The following is a 17,669-nucleotide window of genomic DNA, read 5'->3' on the forward strand; positions in this document are numbered from 1 at the left end:
AGGCGACCGGGTGACGCCGGTCACCGTGTTCTTGTGTAAGAATACCAGTGGCACATTCATCAAGGACATTAACGTACAACTGAAAGGGTCTGTCATACATAGGTCGTCCTAGCGCTGGGGCGGTAGCCAGGGCGTTTTTGAGAGTAACAAAATTGTTTTGCTGAATCAGGAAGTTCAAACTTAAGAGGAGCATTTTGAGAGGAGTACGGAGTTAAATCTTTAGTATGGACACTAACATTCGGAATCCATTGTCTGCAAAAGGTCACCAATCCTAAAAAGGCTCGCACCTGCTTGGGCGATGTAGGAAATGGAGTCTGCAGTATCGGAGTAATGCGTTCCTGAGTAAGGGAGCGATCCGTAGCACTTATTAGGACATCCAAAAATCACATATCCCCATGAATGGAGACGGAGGAGCGGGTAAACGGTGTCACGCTGGTTAGCGTTGACGTCAGGGCTGGCAAGGAGTAAGTCATCAACATATTGGATGATGGTGGAGCCACCAGGAGTTGATAATGTCGCTAACTGGGAGTGCAATGCTTGTGAGAAAAGGGTTGGAGAATGAGTGAAGCCCTGTGGGAGCCTAGTCCAAGTGTATTGGTTGCACTTAAATGTAAAGGCAAACAAATACTGTGATTCAGGGCGAGGGGTATCGCAAAAAAGGCATGTTGTAAATCAACAAGGGTGAAAACAGTCGCTTCCGGTGGGACATTACTAAGGATTGTCGCCGGGTTTGGGGCAATAGGATGTAAGGGTTCCACTATCTGATTAATACGTCGGAGGTCTTGGACCAAACGCCATTCGGATGGTTTTCCTATCTTAGAAACTGGAAGAATCAGGGTTTTACAGGGCGATTGGCATGGTACCACAATTCCCTGTTGAAGGAACGATTGAATCATGACCGAGACTCCTTCTTCAGCCTCGGGGTGCAAAGGGTACTGTGAAATCGAGGCCAAGGGCATGTTAGGTTTAACTTTAATAACAACGGGAGGGACATTAGTGAGACCAACCTCGTGTTTGGAGGCCGCCCATAAATCTGCGGGTAGTTCAGAAGTTGTAGATTGGACTGAACGATGGTGTTGCAGTGTGCCAATAAGGACAAATGGGCGTTGAAAATATTCTAAAGTGCCTGAGGGCAGGATTTGACTTCCATTAAAGAAAGGATCAGCTTGTCCTCGCAGTGCAGCTGCCAGAAATCCCAAGGACTTGGCACTGTAGCCTTCGTTGCCGAGAAGGGTCACGTGGGGTGACACAAGTCCCGACTGATGTTAGAGGCCATGGAGTAAATTGACAAGAAAGGCAGACCCTTCTTTTTCCTTAGCGAGGCAAAGAAAGGAAACGGATTGTAGAGAACAGAGGGCATCTTGGTAAATGCTCTCTAAATCAGGCGAGCATCCTGCATGATCGTAGCAAAGAGTGACATGTGGATCGGGAATATCTAAGGGAGGTGAAAAGTGTGAGGGATCAAAATCAACCGACCACCACTGTGGAGCAGTGAAAAGGGGAACATTTCGATGCTGGGCCGGCCACCACTGTGGAGCAGTGAAAAGGGGAACATTTCGATGCTGGGCCGACCACCACTGTGGAGTAGTGAAAAGGGGAACATTTCGATGCTGGGCCGACCACCACTGTGGAGCAGTGAAAAGGGGAACATTTCGATGCTGGGCCGGCCACCACTGTGGAGCAGTGAAAAGGGGAACATTTCGATGCTGGGCCGACCACCACTGTGGAGCAGTGAAAAGGGGAACATTTCGATGCTGGGCCGACCACCACTGTGGAGTAGTGAAAAGGGGAACATTTCGATGCTGGGCCGACCACCACTGTGGAGCAGTGAAAAGGGGAACATTTCGATGCTGGGCCGACCACCACTGTGGAGCAGTGAAAAGGGGAACATTTCGATGCTGGGCCGACCACCACTGTGGAGCAGTGAAAAGGGGAACATTTCGAAGCTGGGCCTGCGGGATAGCTGATATAGTAATGCGGTTATCAAGGCAAACAGTTTCCACCTGCAAGGGACACAGCAAGTCACGTCCGGCCAGGTTGACACTGAGGACGAGGGTAACTGTGAAAGGGATGCAACATTCCCAGCCCTCAAATTGAACAGAGAGCGGCTTCATAAGCGGATAAACAAAACCTTCCCTCATGAAACAAGCAAGTTTCACATGCTTATCAGAAAGGGGAAAGCAATTTTTCTGAATTAATGTCCAGTCTAGCAGAGAATGAGTCGTGCCTGTGTCAATCAGGAAGGGGATAGGCTCGCCCTCTATGTACATCGCAGCGGTGGGCTAGTCAGAGTGGTCTGTTAAGAGGACCAGAAAGTTCGATCGGGCTAGTCAGTAGGGGTTAGAGGTAGTAAAGGGTGTCTGCCGACGGGGTTGAAATCTACCTTGTCATCGGGGTGCTGGACAATCGCTAGCGTAGTGCCCTGTCCATTGACAGTTGAAGCAAGTGACATTATACTTAGCAGGAGGACGACGCGGAGGACACTGTCGAAATCCTCCATGTGCGGAGTGAACGGGTAAGCAGCCTGTGGGCTGTAACCAAATTCAGGAGGGTCCGTGCAATCTGGGCGATAGTAACGTGAATCTGTCTGACAGTTCTGACCTTTAGGAGCTCTTCTTTGAGAGGGACGTTGGATGGATTCGGATTTAATTCTCGGCGAAGTGTCTTTGTAACAGGTCTCACGGTTGCGGCCATTGCTCCAATAATAAGGCACAGCCCGTTTCATTTGATGTTTAGAATTGTCAGACCAGTCCATGTTATCAGTTTTAATACTGGATGCTACGCGGTCAGGCAAAACCTGCATTAATAGTGCATTAAATTGGGGAGACTGTGTGCCTGCATTGAAAGCAATGTCCCCGGAGTGTACACGCCACAAAAGCGATCAAAAAATTCTGTACCATCTTCCTTAGAAGTGGGGGTACATTGAAGGAGTTCGGCGATGTCAACGGGTTTACGGAGAACCCGTTTTTGTGCAGGGAACATTAACGTACGCTGATCGTCCTCCGTTTGGTGTGCGGCGCTGAAGGTCGTCCACGTGTCCCATGAAGTCCTAATTCATTTTCCCATTTTCCCCCTAATTCTGGGGAAGGGATGAATGAATCAGAGAATATTGATCATGTGCGGTAGCACCGTACATGGTCGCAGTTCCCCTCAAAAACTCAGTGAACCCCTCTGGGTCATCTTTGCAGGAGGGCCATTGGGCCATGATCAAACATAGCTGATGGGGTTTAAAAGCCTCAATGAATATGCAGGTACCACCCACACCTCAATGAATGGGTCGTCATTATCACCAGCGTGGGGATTAATAACACTCCTAATGGGATAATTTGCGAGGGGTGGCGGTGGCGTAAAAGTTTCCTCCTCCTTAGGTTGGAGTGATAAATCAATAAAAGCCTGATTAACAGAGGTAAAGGGTTGTTCCATATACGGCTTGCGTATGTGACCGAGTGCGTGTTGCTACGGGGGATGCGTTATCAGGAGTTTCATTGGCAGTGGGATCATAAGGGGGAGTCTGGCCTTCGGACAGGGGAATTGTAGGGTCAGGGTGTGCAGGATGAGGGTGGGGTCCAGGGGTTAAATCCTCCTCCTCTTCCGTATCGTCTGAATAGGGAAACATCGGCATGCCAGAGCAACTGGGAGGATCCTCCTTTCGTTTAATCTGCTTGGCTAGTCCTCTCTGCCTATTGGTTGGAGAATATTATTTATTTTCGCCTTGTTGTTTATGCTTTCTATCCCAAAGTTCACATTCCAATTTTAAAGTCTCCCAATTCTTTGCTTTACCATCCACACAATTATCAATCCCTTTTCTACGGGCATTGTCTCTCCAACTCATTAATAGTGATTGTTCGTGGAGCTTAGTGGACTGCTTCCTCCACTCTGAGATTTTAAACTTCCACTTAAAGCCTGCATTTCTCTGCCAAATGATTTTCTCAGCATAAATGCAATTATCGTAGTTCCAGGTACCCCATGGTGGCCAAATATCGTTACCCAATTTATTGTTCAGCGCTGCAGATAATTTTCGGAAATTACGTTAATGGAAGGGTTTTCAGAACACATGCAAAATAGAGGGGAATTGCCCCTGGTTTTGTCTAAACTCTGTCCCATAATGTCAATAAAATGGGCCCCTGGCAATCAAAAAAAATTCCTGGTACCAAATCAGATTTCAGGGTTCCTGCCCCAAATTGTATAGAGGTTCCTGACCCAAATTTAAACCTGTAAAACAAGCAAGAGGTCCCTGACCTAATTGGGGTCCCTGACCCGCTGTACTCTACTAACAATTTAATAAGTACAATATAGATTCGAGTACCGTCACCTGTTTAGTTACTTCCATCAGGGATGAGGGGTCGAACCACTAATCCGAGAGAGAGAGAGACCAAGGTTAATCTTACCTTGTGTCAGCGTCTGTCTCTTTCCTCCGGGTGTGGCTCGATCACTTCTTCAGTCCCCCACGGAATTCACTCAGGATATTGGTAACTGCTCGCTTGCGCCAAATTGTGAAAGTCAATATTTTCGCTTCTGTGAGAGAAAAATTCAACACACTCGTTAAGACAGAATAACAAGCTTTATTGTCGAAAACAACTGCTTGCAGTAATGGCTGAAACTTGAAGTCAGAGGGCTGTCAACAAAACTGCTCAGTCTGTCACAAGTTCCGTGCTTTGTGGAGAATTAAGTTAATATTTATACATTAACTTTATCAAGATTATGTGACAACAGTATGGTCAGTAGTTTAATCGGAAATACAAACGGAAGCAAAGACCAGACCATGTTTGGTCATATCACTCAAACCATTATTTAGTCCTCGGAGGGAACATTGAAAGGTCAGAATAGACTTGTTTCTTCCAGAACCTATCTTTGTTTTAAATTCCTACGGCCCTGGGTTATGACGAGTTAGTTTTATCAGGGGTTGCTGAGGTCCGGTGTTTTGGAATGGCTCGACCTTCGCTGATCTTTTCAGACTTCAAATTATGCAGAGTTGGCCCATGGCCATACAGCTCTGAAAATGGTTAGGGCAGCATTCTTTACCTGGGCCTGGGAGCTGGAATGAGTAGTTTCAGTCTATCTGGTATTGTCTCAAACCTTTTGACCAGTCTTCCCATTGACCAGTTTTCCCATCATGCCATTACTTAATTCGTACCATAATCACACAGGGAGAGTATATCATTATTTGCAGTGGTCCCTGTGTAGTACATCTTTATTTACAACTGTCCCAATGTGGAAGTTCATAATTCACAGAGGTCCCTTGAAAGTATATCATTATTTAGAGTGGACCCTGGGTAGTATATCATTATTTAGAGTGGTCCCTGGGCAGTACATCATTATTTACAGTGGTCCCTGGGCAGTATATCATTATTTAGAGTGGGCCCTGGGTAGTATATCATTATTTCCAGTAGTCTCTGGGCAGTATATTATTATTTACAGTGGTCCCTGGGCAGTATATCATTATTTCCAGTGGTCTCTGTGTAGTACATCATTATTTACAGTGGTCCCTGGGCAGTATATCATTATTCACCGTGGTCTCTGTGTAGTACATCATTATTTCCAGTGGTCACTGTGTGGAATATCATTATTTACAGTGGTCCTTGTGCAGTATACATTATTTCCAGTGGTCTCTGTTAGTACATCATTATTCACAGTGGTTCCTGGGCAGTATATCATTATTTCCAGTGGTCTCTGTGTAGTACATCATTATTCACAGTGGTCCCTGGGCAGTATATCATTATTTCCAGTGGTCTCTGTGTAGTACATCATTATTCACAGTGGTCCCTGGGCAGTATATCATTATTTCCAGTGGTCTCTGTGTAGTATATCATTATTTACAGTGGTCCCTGGGCAGTATATCATTATTTACTGTGGTTGCTGTGCAGTACATCATTATTTCCAGTGGTCACTGGTTACGATATCATTATTTACAGTGGTCCTTGTGCAGTATATCATTATTTACAGTGGTCCCTGGGCAGTATATCATTATTCACAGTGGTCCCTGGGCAGAATGTCATTATTTATATTGGTATCTGTGTAGTACATTATCATTTGCAGTGGTCCCTGTGGAGTACTTCATTATTTACAACGGTTCCAGCGTGGAATGTCATTATTTACAGTGGTCCCTTGATATTATATCATTCTTTCCATCGGTTCCTGGTAAGTATATCATTATTTACAGAGGTCCCTGTGTGGAATATCATTATTTACACTCATTCGTTGGTCGTATATCATTATTTACAGTAATCTCTGTGTGGTACATCATAATTTACATGGTCCCTGGGTAGTATATCAAAATTTACAGTTGTCTCTGAGCAATATATCATGATTTACAGTGGTCGCGGTGGAGTCTAGCATTATTTAAAGTGGTCCCTGTGTAGTACATCATTGTTTACAACGGTCCCAGGTTGGAATGTCATTATGTACATGGTCCCTGGTTAGTATATCATTATTTACTGTCGCCTCGAGGTAGTATATCATTATTTACAGTGGTTCCTGGGTAGTATATCTTTATTCACAGTGGTCCCTGGATAGTATGTCATTATTTACAATGGTCCTTCGGTAATATGTCATTATTTTCAGTGGTCCCTGGGTAGAAAATCATTATTTACAGTGGTCCTTGTGCAATATATCATTATTTACAGTGGTCCCTGGGCAGTATATCATTATTCACCGTGGTCCCTGGGCAGTATATCATTATTTACAGTGGTCCCTAGGCAGTATATCATTATTCACCGTGGTCCCTGGGTAGTATATCATCATTTAAAGTGGTCCTTGGGCAGTATATCATTAAGTATAGTGGCCCCTGTGTAGTACATCGTTATCTACAATGATTCCAGGGTGAAATTTCATTATTTACAGTGGTCCCTGGATAGTATATCAATATTTACAGTGGACCCTGGGTAGTATGGCGTTATTTGCAGTCCTCCCTGGGTAGTATATCATGATGTACAGTTGTCCCTGGGCAGTATATCATTATTCACACTTGTCCCTGGGTATTTTATCATTATATACGGCGGTCTCTGTCCGGTATATCATTATTTGCAGTGATCCATGGGCAGTGTCCCATTCTTTACTGTGGTTCCTGGGCAGAATATCATTATTCACAGTGGCTCCTGCGTAGTGTATCCGTATCTACAATGGTCTCTGGGTGTTATATCATTATTTACAGCGGTCCCTGGGTAGTATATCATTATTTACAGTGGTCCCAGGGTAGTATATCCGTATCTACAATGGTCACTGGGTCGATTATCATTATTTACTGTGGACCCGGGGTTGTATGTCATTATTTACAGTGGTCCCTAAGTAGTATCTCATTGTTTACAGTGGTTCCTGTGTAGTATATCCGTATCTACAATGGTCACTGGGTAGTATCACATTATTTACAGTGGTCCCTGGGTAGTATATCCGTAGTTACAATGGTCCCTGGGTAGTATCACATTATTTACAGTAGTCTCTGGATAGTATCTAATTATTTACAGTGTTCCCTGGGTAGTATATCATTATTTATAGTGGTCCCTGGGCAGTATATCACCATTTACAGTGGTCACTGGATAGTATTTCATTATTCACAATGGTCCCTGGTTATAATATTATTATTTACAGTGGTCCCTATGTAGAATATCGTTATTTACAGTGGTCCCTGGGTAGTATATAATTACTAACAGTGGTTCCTGGTTAGTATATCATTTTTTACAGTGGTTCCTGGGTAGTATATCATTATTTACAGTGGTCCCTGGGTAGTATATCATTATTTTCAGTGGTTCCTGGGTAGTATATCATTATTTCCAGTGGTCCCTGGGTAGTTTCTCCGTATCTACAATGGCCCCTGGGCAGTATATCATTATTTACAGTGGTCCTTGGGTAGAATATCATTATTTACAGTGGTCCCTGGGTAGAGTACCATTATTTACAGTGGACCCTGGTCAATATATCATGATTTGCAGTGGTCGCAGGGCAGTGCATCATTGTTTACAACGGTCCCAGGGTGGAATGTCATTATTTACACTGGTCCCGGGATAGTATATCATCATTTAGTGTGGTCCATAGGTAGTATATCTTTATTCACAGTGGTCCCTGGGTAGTATGTCATTATTTGCAAAGGTCCTTTTGTAATATGTCATTATTTACAGTGGTCCCTGGGTAGAATATCGTTATTTACTGTGGTCCCTGGGTAGTATATCATTATTTACAGTGGACCCTGGTCATTATATCATGATTTGCAGTGGTCCCTGTGTAGTGCATCATTGTTAAATATCGTTATTTACTGTGGTTCCTATGTAGTGTATGATTATTTACAATGGCTCCTGGGTAGTAATTCATTCTGTACTTTGTTCCTTTGTCGCTTATCAGTATTTACAGAGGTCCCTGGGTAGTATTTCATTATTTGCAGTGGTCCCTGAGCAGTACATCATTACTTACAGTCTTCCTGGGTCGTCTCTCATAATGTGCAACATTCCCTGTGTAGTATATCATTACTTACAGTGGGTCTTTTATGTTATATTATTATTTACATTAGTCCATGTGTTTTATATCATTATTTACCGTAGTCTGGATAGAATATCATTATTTACAATGGTCCCAGGATAGTATATCGTTATTTACAGTGGTCCCTTTGCAGTATATCATTATTTATAGTGTTTCCTTGGTACTATTTCATTACTTACAGTAGTGCCTGGGCAATGGATATTTATTTACAGTGGTTCCTAAACTGTATAGCATCATTTTCAATGGTCTCTGTCTAGTGTAATCATTATTTACAGTGTTCCCTCTGTAGTAAATCATTATTTACAGTGGTCCCTCGTAGTATATCATTATTCACAGTGGTTCCTGGATTGTATATGAATATTTACAGGGGTGCCTAGGCAGTATATTACTAGTTATAGTGGTCCTGGATCGTATATCATTATTTACAATGTTCTCTCGATAGAATATCGTTATTTACTGTAGTCCCTGGGCAGTATACCATTATTTCCAGTTGTCCCTCTGTCGCATATCATTTTTACAGTGGTTCCTCGGTAGTATATTATTATAATACACGTCCCTGAGCAGCATACCATTACTTCTGCTTGTCCCTTTGTAGTAAAACTTTTTTACTGTGGTTCCTGGGTATTATATTATTATAATACACTGGTCCCTGGGCAGTATATTGTCTTGTAAGAGCACCTTTAAGAAATGGGTATTCATAAATGGGTTTGTATATAATATCTGTAGTGAGAGTATCTTTAAGAAATGGGTGTTTAATACTGCAGTGATGTCAGAGAGTGGGTGGAGCTGGGCTGTCTGTCAGCGTTTTACTTTCATTTTAGGCTGTTTGCTGCACGATGGGTTTTAGCTTTGTTTTGAGTGTTGGAGCTGAAGCCAGACAGTGTAGGTGACCTGCTGTTGTCTCTGCCATCAAAAGACTATCTCTTGATCATTTGGTGAATTCAGAATTATAAATGTTCTCAGTAGTGAATGTAAACCTAATGTGCTTCTCGTAAAAGTTGGCTTAAGTCTTCTGGATTTTAAAAGGACAGCTTAAGCATTCTTTGAATACTTTTAAATTTCTGCTGTCCACACTTGTAGAGGGGGCCGTGTGCTCCCCATACCACAATCTAGTAAACGTTGTGGGTCAGGTGAACTCCATGATAAACTTTAGGCTTCTCTATACCCTGGCCCAGAACAAATCGGGGGCTCGTCCTGGAAAAACGTCCATCTATTTTATTGGCTTAGTGAACTTAAACACAGTGAGGGGTGAGAATATTGGGGTTGCTTATCAGGTGTGTTTTACTAGTCTAAGTGGGGAGCTTGTTGTGGACAATGGCTCTTTAAGAGGCTCTGAGGTTTTTGGGGGTGGGGACGGTCACACGCCGTACCTTACGGACAGAGACTAAAAGCAGACTGTTAGATTTGGAAAAAACATTGCAGAAAACATTCCTGACAAAATGCGAAAAGATGAGGTACTTATGGCGGTGGCTGAGCATTTAAAGTTGCCTGAGATACAGTTTCATTCATTGGAAATGGCAAATATTCAGTTACAACTTAAACAAATGGAACATGAGAAAGAATTAAAACAGCTTGAATACGAAAGAGATAGAGAGGAAAATGAAAGAGAAAGGGAGATACAGATCAGGGAAAAAGATAAAGAGAGAGTGTTTGAACTTCAGAAAATGGCCATGAAACATGACAGTCAGTTAAAATTGGCAGCCGCAAAGGGAAACGAACAGTTGGATGATAGTGATGAGGATAGTGAGAAAGAGCATCATAGTCGAAGGCTTGCTGGGAATCTATTTAAATATGTCCAAGCATTGCCAATGCTTGAGGAGAAGGAGGTAGAAGCCTTTTTCAGTTAATTTGAGAAGGTGGCTAAACAAATGAGATAGCCACAGAACATGTGGGTGTTACTGATTCAAACAAAGCTGGTAGGTAGAGCTGGTGAAGTGTTTGCATCACTACCGGAGGAGGTACCTGGGACGTATGAGGAGGTGAAGAAATCCATCTTGGGTGCATACGAACTAGTGCCTGAAGCCGACAGACAAAGGTTTCGAAATGTAAGGAAAGAATTTGGTCAAACATACATGGAGTTTGAAAGGCTCAAACAGAGTAATTTTGATAGGTGGAGAAGGGCTTTGAAAATAGACCAAACGTATGAAGCTCTCAGAAAAATTATACTGTTGGAGGTGTTTCAAAATTCAATTCCTGATGTAATGAGAACTCACGTGGAAGAACAGAGGTTTAAAACTGCGAGTTTAGCAGCAGAAATGGCAGATGATTATGAATTAGTTCATAAATCAAAGCTTTGTTTCCGACATCAGTTTCAGCCGGTGAGGGATAGAAACTGGGGACATGAGAAATACTCAAGTGGTAAAGGTAAAGGTGATCTGATGGGAGATAATAAGGAGAGTGTACTTCAGATTTAAGAAAGAAATCCAGGAGGGTGGAAAAGAAATGAAAATATTCAAATGTTTTCACTGTAATAAACTAGCCATGTAAAGTCACAGTGTTGGTGGTTGAAAAAAAGCACTAGGAAGGCTGATGTGCTAAAACAGGATAAGACAGTGGGGTTTGTTAATGTGGTAAAGGAAAGCCCAAATGAAGCGAAGGAGGTGCAAAAGATTGTGCAGACTGATCAAAGGTGATTGATAAGAAGGTGCCAGATCTCTGTAAACAGAGATGGGTAAAGTTTACTCATGTGTATCAGGAGGAGTAGGTAAAGAAGTCACAGTTTTCAGAGATACGGGAGATACGTATGTAGTTTGGGAACAATGTTGCCAGTAAAGGTGGTAATATGTGGAATTCAGTGTGAGAGGAGTAGAGTTCAATTTTATGAGGTAAGGTTGGAAAGTCCAGTGAAGAGTGCTGAATTGGTATTAGGAGTAATAGAGAAACGATCTTGTCCAGGAATACAGTTTATCTTGGGTAATGACCTAGCTATATCGCAGGTGAGAGTGATGCCTACTGTGGTTGACAAGCCAGTTAAAAACCAGACAACTGAAATGTTGAAGGACGAATATCCTTGGATTTCTCCGGATTGTGTAGTAACAAGGTCGCAAAGTCACAGGTTAAAACAAGAGGAGAAATTAAAGAGTGAAGGTGAAGTTGAAGCGCAATTAGCAGAAACAATTTTTGATCAGATTGTTGAAAATGACCAAGAACAGGTGGAGGATGAGACGGATATTTTTAGTTCAGGAAAATTGGCGGAGTCACAACAGGAAGACACAGAAATAACACGGATGTATCAGAAAGCATACACGGAAGAGGAATCAGCGTGTTTACCAGAGTGTTATTACCGCAAAAGTGATGTCTTGATGAGAAATTGGGCAGGTTCATCAAGTAGTATTGCCGGTAAGGTACCGAAAGGAGGTTTTGCGAGTTGCACATGAGGTACCAGTGGGAGGGCATTTGGGAATAAGGAAAACTCAAGCTAAAATATAAAAACATTTTTATTGGCCTGGACTACATAAAAATGTAGTTAAATGTTGTCAATCAAGTCACACATGTCAAGTGATAGGGAAACCTCAAGCAGTGATAAAACCAGCGTCCTTAATACCCATACCAGCATTTGAGGAACCTTTGACAAGGATCCTAATTGATTGCGTAGGATCGCATCCTAAAACAAAAAGTGGGAATCAATATCTTTTGACTATAATGGATGTATCTATTATGTTTCCAGCGGCCATTCCACTACGTAATATTATAGCTAAAAAGATTGTGGAGGAATTACTTAAATTCTTTACTGAATATGGACTACCCACAGAAATACTATCGGATCAAGGATCAAATTTTACCTCAAGGTTATACAAAGAAATTATGGATGGTTCAGGAATAAAACAATTTAAATCAACTGCGTACCATCCAGAATCGCAGGGAGCGTTAGAAAAGTGGCATCATACATTACAGACAATGTTGAGGGTGTATTGTCAAGATCATCCAGAGGATTGGGAGAAAGGAATTCCATTCGTGCTGTTTGCAATTAGGGATGCACCTAATGAGTCTACCAAATTCAGTCCTTTTGAATTAATTTTTGGTCATGAGGTAATAGGACTACTTAAATTCATTATCGATAAATTGTTGAGTTTGAAATCGGAAATTATATGATTGGATTACGTGTCAAATTTTAGGGAAGGATTTAATAGAGCAGGTTAATTGGCTGGACAACATTAAAAACTTGCACAAAATGTGATGAAACGGGTAGCGGACAAGAAATTCAAACTTCGTAGTTTTGCCAGTGGGGATAAAGTTTTAGTGTTGTTACCAGTGGTAGGTGAACCATTAAAAGCAAGGTTTTGTGGACCGTATCAGATTGAAAGGAAATTAAGTGAGGTAAATTCTGTGGTAAAAACACAAGATAGAAGGATGACTCACCGCGTGTGTCATGTGAATATGCTTAAAAGGTACTTTGAAAGGGAAGGAGAGAAAAAGGAGGTTTTAATGATCCTAACTCAAAGTGACGAACCAAATCCAGATGACTGTGAATGTGATAGACCTCAAATTAAATTGGAAAACGAGGATGTTCTTAAAAATTGGGTAAATTGTTGAGTTACCTTCTAGCGGAAAATGAACTGGCCTAAGAGAGTTATTGATATCACATGGGCAAGTTTGTGGAGATAAATTGGGAAGTACTAAAATGGCTATACATGATACATGATGTAGATGTGGGAAAGCCTGTTCCAATCAAACAACATCCATCCAGACGTAAACCTTTAAAATTGGCACAGGGTAAAAAAGAGATTGAGTGTATGCTTAAAAATGGCATAATTGAAGTGGGTTGCAGCCAATGGAGCTCACCCACAGTGATGGTACCTAAACCAAACAGTACCCAACGGTTGTTTGCGGACTATAGAAAGGTAAATGCAGTTACAAGAGCGGACTCTTCTCCCATCCCAAATTTCGAGGATTGCATTGAGAAAGTGAGACAATCAGCTTTTATTTCCAAATTGGATTTACTGAAAGGCTACTGGCAGGTACCTTTATCCGAAAGGGCGAAGGGGATTCCAGCTTTTGTGAGTCCAGATGGTATACACCAATTTAAAGTTATGCCATTTGGCATGAAAAACGCCCCAGCCACATTTTAACGATTAACTGACAAAGTTGTTTCAGGATTACCCAATTGTGCGGTATACATCGACGATCTGGTAATTTTCAGCCAGTCATGGAAAGAACATTTAAAACATCTGATGGAGTTACTCGATCGACTTCAGGAGGCGGGTTTGGTGATAAACTTAGCCAAAAGTGAATTTGGAAAAAACGCAAGTCACTTTCCTTGAGGAGTTTCCGATACCCTCAAGACGAAGCGAAATAATGCGATTTCTTGCCATGAATGGATTTGATCGAACATTTCTGCAACATTTTTGCAGCGTTGTGGCTCCGCTGATGGACTTTCTCAAGAAAAGTAACAAATTCCAATGGACAGCGGTGTCAACAGGCATTTGACTGCCTGAAAGCTGTGATAACCACTGCTCCTGCGTTGGAGAATTACAAGGGATTCTGTGATCAGATTGAAATAAAGTATCTGACTTTAAAGAGAAATGCCGAGACGTAGAGAAACGGACGGATCGTGCAGAGACCTACTTGTTCAAAGAGACTGTCAATCAGGAAGGATTTCAGTTGGAGAAAGAAGAACAACAATTGACGATATTACTGTACCTGTTTGCACGTGTTGATTTTTTTGAAACACAAAAGCATATTTACTGTGTGCATTTCTTTAAGTATAGTGAAAAGGTGAACAATGAAACCATCTTGAAGTTGATGATTTTTTTTTCTTGGGGGGAGGTGTCATATGAGAGTACCTTTAAGAAATGGGTGTTTATAAATGGGTATGTATATAAATATTTGTACTGAGAATACATTTAAGAAATGGGTGTTTACTAATGCAGTGATGTCAGAGAGTGGGTGGAGCTGGGCTGTCTCAGCGTTTTACTTTCGTTTTAGGCTGTTTTCTGCAGGGTGTGTTTTAGTTTCGTTTTCAGTGTTGGAGCTGAAGACAGACCAAGCAGGTGTACTGCTGTTCTTTCTGCCATTAAAAAACGATCTCTGGATCATTTGGTGAATTCAGAATTATAAATGTTCTCAGTAGTGAATGTAAACCTAATGTGCTTCAGGTAAAAGGTGTTTTAAGTCTTCTGGATGTTAAAAGGACAGCTTACGGATTACTCAGTTTTGTTATCTTTGGGCGTTGTATTTGAATTAATGGTTACTAACTTGTTCATTGTTTGTTTCAAAAAGGTCAACTTGAGTTCATAGAATAAACATTGTTTTGCTTTTAAAAATACTTTTCCATTTCTGCTTTACCACATCTGTAGACTAGGCCTAGTGCTCTCTATACCACAATCTACTAAACTTGTGGGTCAGGTGAACGCCATGATACACTCTGGGGTTCCATAATCCCTGACCATAGCAATATCATTAGTTACAGTGTTCCCTATGTAGTATGTAATTATTTACAGCGGTTCTTGTGCAGTACATCATTAAAATACACTGGTCCCTGGGCAGTATATCATTCTTTACAGGTCCCCTGTGTAGTATGCAATTATTTACAGTGATCACTGTCCAGAATCTTATTATTTACCGTGACCCTTGGTGGTATATTGTGATTTACAGTAGTTCCTGGTTAGTATACCATTATTTAGAGTGATCTCTGCGTAGTATATCGTTATTTACAGTGATCCTGGGTAATATATCGTTATTTACATTGGTTCCTGCGTCGCATATCATTATTTACATTGGTCTCTATGTAGAAGATCATTATTTACAGCGGTTCCTGCATAGTATATCATTATTTATAATGGGCTCTGGGTAGTATATCATTATTTACAGTGCTTCCTGAGTTGTGTATCATTATTTACAGTGGTCCCTGTGCAGTATATCATTATTTACAGTTTCCCCTGGGTATGATATCATTATTTACAGTGGTCCCTGTGTGGTATATACTAATTTACAGGGAATCCTGGGTAGTATATCATTATGTACGGTGCCCCTGGGCAGTATATCAATATTTACAGTGGTCCCTCTATAGTGTACCGTTATTCACAGTGTTCCCTTGGCTTTATAACATTATTTTTCGTGGTTCTGGGTCGTATATTTTTATTTACACTGGTCGCTGACTCGTATATCGTTGTTTACAATCTAGCCTATTACAGGGAGGTAGCCCTACCCAAGGTGCTGGACAAGAGTATCTAAAACAAACATTACACAACCAATTATTATTTGTGCAGCATCAATAGAAAATACCAAATTAGTTTTCAGTCCATTTAACACAGCAAATACCTAAAAACATTGCATTGCATCTTTCACTGTGATTGTCAAAGGATTGTTCATTGCAATAATCACAGGCGTTTCTAATTATTGTTCAGACCATAATAATTAACTTCCCACAATAATATGTATTTGGAAATATTTCCCATGTCTATGATACCAGCAATTATATCTCAGGGTTTAATTCCATTAATCATAGTTGTGCCATGACTGAATCGTGTGAGAATTCTCTCTGCCTGTTTCTACCAAAGAAAACTGAGCAAATCAGGCAGCACGGTAGAATAGTGGTGCCACTATGACGTCACAGCGCCAGGGTCCCGGGTTCGATTCCGGCTTGGGTCACTGTCTGTGCGGAATCTGCACGTTCTCCCCGTGTCTGCGCGGGTTTCCTCCAGGTGCTCTGATTGTCTCCCACAGATGTGCAGGTTAGGTGGATTGGACACGTTAAATTGCTCTTAGGTTGGATGGGGTTGCTGGGTTATGGGGATAGGGTGGAGGTGTGGGATGGGTAGGGTGCTCTTTCCAAGAGCCGGTGCAGACTCGATGGGCCGAATGGCCTCCTTCTGCACTGTGAATTCTATGATCTCTGAAATCCAATGATGGAAGGCAGGATGACATATATTACACCATCATGTTTGCACAACATTGATAGAAAGCATCACATTCGTTTTCAGTCAATTGAACACAGTAAATAATGAAAAACATTTAATTGCAACTTTGAAAGTGATTATTGAAGGATTGATTATTCCAGTAATCAGAGGCGTAAATTAATATTGTTCAGACAATAATCATAATACGATTGTTCTTTCAAATAGAGTCAGTAATTCCTGACCTTCCTATAATAACACAATAAACTGAACATGCACATTTCTGCTCACAATTAAATAAGCTGTGATTATCTTTCTATAGAATCATCATGCCAGGAACATGATTACTTTCCGTCCAATGATTAGTGAATATGTCTAGAAACCTTTATGCTTTTCACAATAATATGCATTTAGAAATGTCTATGAGTACCAGAAATTATCTTTCAGGTTTTAATTCCATTAGTTACTAGACATATCGCTGCTATGTGGTGGAATACATTGTGATCTCTCTGCCCGTTTCTACTGAAGACGTCCCAGCAATTTAAATAATGGAATCCGGGAAGTAATGGCTGAGAAACAATTATATATTGTGTCACATATTTATTTAAATTATTGAGGCTACCTGACTGCCACAACTGGATAACTACAAACTCCCGCTGGTGTTGTTGGGGAGACTGGTCCTTTTGGTTCCCTTCTGTATCCTCTAGGGTTTCTCCTCGGGAAAATACTGACTGTTTCACAATAAGAGAGTGATCAACCATTGTTTCCATTCATTATTTATCAAGTAGAGTCTGTTCCCCAGGTTTAATGGACTGATCGATGCCGGGGTCTAATGCGATGGTTAAGATTGGAGCTGGCGGATTGGAGGAGAATCAAACCCTGCCATGGCCTTGGTGATTTATTTCTCAGTATTACACAGCAGATCCACAGCTCTCCGTGATACCGACACTCTCCCAATTCTTCAGGATTCCTGATTTGAAGGCCGGCACTGTAGCACAGTGGTTAGCACACTGGCTTCACAGCTCCGGGGTCCCAGGTTCGATTCCCGGCTTGTGTCACTGTCTGTGTGGAGTCTGCACGTTCCCCCCGTGTCTGCGTGGGTTTCCTCCGGGTGATCCGGTTTCCTTCCACAAGTCCCGAAAGACCTGTTGTGTGGTGAGTTGGACATTCTAAAATCTCCCTCTGTGTATCCGAACAGGTGCCGGAGTGTGGCGACTAGGGGATTTTCACAGTAACTTCATTGTAGTGTTAATGTGGGACTACTTGTGACAATACATATTTTTATTATTAATAAAGATTATTATTATCATATTAATAGTTGAACACATGATGCCTTCTCTTCCGCTGTCTGGCCCGGAAGGTGTGGGA

This window comes from Scyliorhinus torazame, chromosome 23, assembly GCF_047496885.1.
Source record: "Scyliorhinus torazame isolate Kashiwa2021f chromosome 23, sScyTor2.1, whole genome shotgun sequence".
Lineage (NCBI taxonomy): Eukaryota > Metazoa > Chordata > Chondrichthyes > Carcharhiniformes > Scyliorhinidae > Scyliorhinus > Scyliorhinus torazame.